At 41.7% G+C, this 3,779-nt stretch overlaps 1 non-coding gene across 1 annotated transcript; it reads right to left on the minus strand.

Annotated features, from left to right (window-relative positions):
- Positions 1-1,807: 1,807 nt before the first annotated feature.
- Positions 1,808-1,879, minus strand: LOC134379396 (small nucleolar RNA SNORD112). The gene has a single exon (XR_010023792.1). It is a non-coding gene; the product is annotated as a small nucleolar RNA SNORD112 (small nucleolar RNA).
- Positions 1,880-3,779: the final 1,900 nt, after the last annotated feature.

Consider the following 3,779-nt stretch of genomic DNA (forward strand, 5'->3'; position numbering starts at 1 on the left):
CTTCCTCCTTAGAATTGTTCAGGGGAAGAGAAATGCTATTTCTTCCCTGAAAGTTAATTGCAAGTTTCTTTCTTTTCTTTCTGAATCAAATGTCACATGTATTGACAGAGAACCACTTTCACACAGAACTAGGTAAATACGGCCACGATTCTTATATTAATTCCAGAGTGACTGAATCAAGAGAGGAGGTAATTCATCATTTCATCCTTGCAATGGAGGTCTCAGTTCTGTTGTCATTAGAAGGAGAGAAATTATTTTTTCTCCTAATGTACTTTACAAAACAAAAACTAACCACCATTAACAACAAAAAATACCCTTTAAACTTGTGTTCAAACTACAGTTGAAAAACAAGTTTGGCAACGTTAGAGTTTTCCTAGCCCCATCTTGGGGTTTGAGCTTCCCAGAGACTGTGGGCAGTGCCTCATTATTGCCAGGAATTCAACAGCCTTGGCCATTCTCTTCAACTGTCCTCTATCTGCCCTGCACTGCAGTAATTGATGTATCAAGAAGTTTCCACTCCTGTGATATGAAGCTGGCTTATCCGTATTCCGTCTAGGAGACTTGATTGCACAGAAACTAATGGTTGCCCACTAAGATCTTATTGAATCTGAACTCATTCTAGATGCTTCTTGCCATTGCACACTATTGGGTTATTAAAGCAAGATGACAATGTCTCCACAGACTGGACTCTGGCTTACGGTTTTGCAATTAACCCTGTGCAACCTTGGGATGGTAACTTAAATCATCACATTTGCTAATAGTTACGTGCTGTGAGGGCTTCCAGTGCCCACACGGGCCACGTCCATTTGTAAAATCTGATGTTTCCTTTTCACCCATTCTCAATTCTACAATTTTTCTTACATTCTTTTAAAAGCTCTTACTCTGTTCTCTTGATAAAAGTAATACTTGATTACTGATGTAAAAGTCTTCAAGTGAGACTTTCAAACTGATTGTCAGTCTTGCTCCTTTGGCATTCCAAAGCCCACAATAATTTTTTGGCCTTATTTATTTACTTATATAAACTTATTTTCCAATAACTTTGGTGTACTGAAAAGTTGCAGAAATAGTACAAAGGATGCCCATCTTTCCTTCACCCAGGGTCTCTCCAAATGTTGATATTTTAGCAGAGATGTGCCCTATCTGTATTAACATCTTTAACAAAGCAATGCTCTCTAGGATGGATTAGGGAGCATGGGTTCCCATTCCGTCACGTGGTAACTTTCAAATGTCACTAAAATTTAAAATATAAAATATAAAGCTGTAACAAGGCAGCTTTGCTGCTGTTCAAAACTCATCTCCAGGTTTCTTAATCCATTTGTTCTTGTTTTCTTTCTCAGTTTTGCTTGATTCTCGAACCCTGTTTCAGAAAGTCTTAGTAACATACTTTCTTAACCATTTTAAAAACATCGAAAGACCTAAAAATGCTGCCCTTAATTATTTCGTAACTGAAACTGAGGCAGGTTTTAGCACGCTTGTCGGCTATTGTAAGCCACGCGCAGGAAGCCCAAGTTTACTACACAGTGTCTTATTCTAGAACAGCAAGCCAGGCATTATTGTTTCTATTAATGTATTCTATGAATTAAGACTGGCACTCATGTATCAACATTCACGGTTTAGCTCAGATATTAAACAGACTAAAGACTTTCATTTTCTTCCTGACAGTGACAAAGTGATTATCTTAACAGGTAAAATCATAACAAAATCCCAAGATACTTGGAATGTTGTAAAATGTTTATCTTCCACTTTGAGAGAGATACATCACATTCACAACACAATTACCCTTTCTTTTCCTTTTTTCTTTCTTGTCCATGGACCTCAATTGCACAGAATTGGATTATTCATAATCCTTGGTTCACAATACTCTCTCACCATTGGTCCATGCACAGCCTTCATTTATTAATTCACTCATTTATTTATTTCTAATAATGTAAAAAACACCCATTAACCCACACCCATCACCACCGTAACAAAAGCCAGTACTATGACGACAACCGAATTCCAGTTTTCTGGTCTGTTCCTACCCTACATCCCTACGTCTCTCACCACCCAACCTTCAGGATGGTGACTATTATATTAAATCCTATGTTCATCATTCCCTTGCCTCCCTGTTTAATATAGGGTTTTCTCTTTGTGTCTCTTGATTAGCAAATTGATTTATTTTGTTTTATGTTTAAATCCTTCCCAGGTCCCCCTCAGATATGCCTTTCACATCACTATATTTGAGCAAATGTTTTTGCTCATTAGTTTTGGAGTAATAATTCTTCATTTATTCATACAACTGGCAAGAGCTGAGAATAATTTCATCTCCCTGGACAATAAAACCAAAAGGCGCTTCTGTGGGTTGTCTTGGTTAACTGGTGTGGGCGTCTTCCCGGCACGCCTGCTTAGGGCGGCTCCCCCTCCACTCATTGGATACTGCCTGTGGCTAACCAAGCCCAGGGACGATCCCCACCGTGTGCTTCCTTCCTGAGAGCTTTCCTATATGATGGATGAATTATGAACCCATACTGAGGAAGTTTTAAAAAGGGGAGGCTGACTTTGGGGGCTTTTGCTTTTCTGAGGTCAATGGAAGTTGATTCAGCAGCAAGGGGGTACTACAGGGTAGCAGAAAGAACACTGAATTTAGAGCATAGAGACGTGAATTGTAGTTTCAGTTCTGCTGCTAACTAGTTGTGTGACCTTGGGGAAGTGATTTTTACCTCTCTGGACCTCAGCTTCCTCTTCTGTAGAATAAACACTTACACCAAATGATTTCTAAGGGTCCTTCCAGATGAGGAACCTAGGGAAGAGCAGTTCAGTAACCTGCTGAAGGCCCCACTGCTCTCCCTCCGCTCATTTGGTTGCAGAGTCCGCATACATCCCATGGAGCTCCCACAGCCAGTGGGGGATACACAGATGGATGAGATCATTACGGCTCCTGGTTCAGGAACTTGGAATCCTATCACTCTCAAGTTCTGTGTGCTGTGTTTTTCAGTGTGTCTTACTAGTTAAAACCTGCTTATGGGCAGGGACGATAAGTTAAGACTTTCAATTGTAAGTATTGGAAGCATACTGGGACTGACTTAAGCAAAGAGGGAAATTTATCGTAAGAACTCAGAGCCATGGAGTATTTCATAAAAGTCATAAGCAGGAACACAACTAGGCTCCAGTGGAGACCAGAGACATTACCCTGGGGGTGGGGGTGGGGGTGCCCAGAAACTCATCTCTCTCCATCTGTCTCTGTTTCTCCTGCCTGGCTTGTTTCATTCTTCACTTTTGCAGTAGCTGCTACTTGGCAGAAAATAGCTTTGAAAACCACGATGCTTCATATGGAAAGGACAAATTCTTCCTCTCTCAGTCCTCATTCTGAGTTCCCAGGGATGGATTGTGATTGGCCGGTTGTGTGGCCAGGGTGGGGCAGAGACTGGGAAGGTGACTTTGTGCGCCAGCCTCTCGCCTCTCCTATGAGAGAATGGGATGGGAGAGGCTCAGGCCTGCGGAAGGTGTCCAGCCTCCAGCTCTGAGGAGCCGGGGCCAGCGCAGGCTCCCTCGTCTCTCTGTGCCTGCTGTGGCCCAGAGTGGGCACTCGTGCTTTCTGAATGAACTCACAAATAAATACAATCAACTGAAAATGAAATGACAGGGAAAGAGAGGCAGGCCAAGTGAACCCCACTTCGGGCTTTAAAAAGAAACTAAAAGAATATTAGTCGAAGAGAACAAGCCACACAATTTTGAAATCGAGGTTCCTAGACGGCAGTGAAACTTGTCACTAGACATTGTACATTTACAATCACGTATTA

The sequence above is a fragment of the Cynocephalus volans genome, chromosome 5 (genome assembly GCF_027409185.1).
Source record: "Cynocephalus volans isolate mCynVol1 chromosome 5, mCynVol1.pri, whole genome shotgun sequence".
NCBI classification, from domain to species: domain Eukaryota; kingdom Metazoa; phylum Chordata; class Mammalia; order Dermoptera; family Cynocephalidae; genus Cynocephalus; species Cynocephalus volans.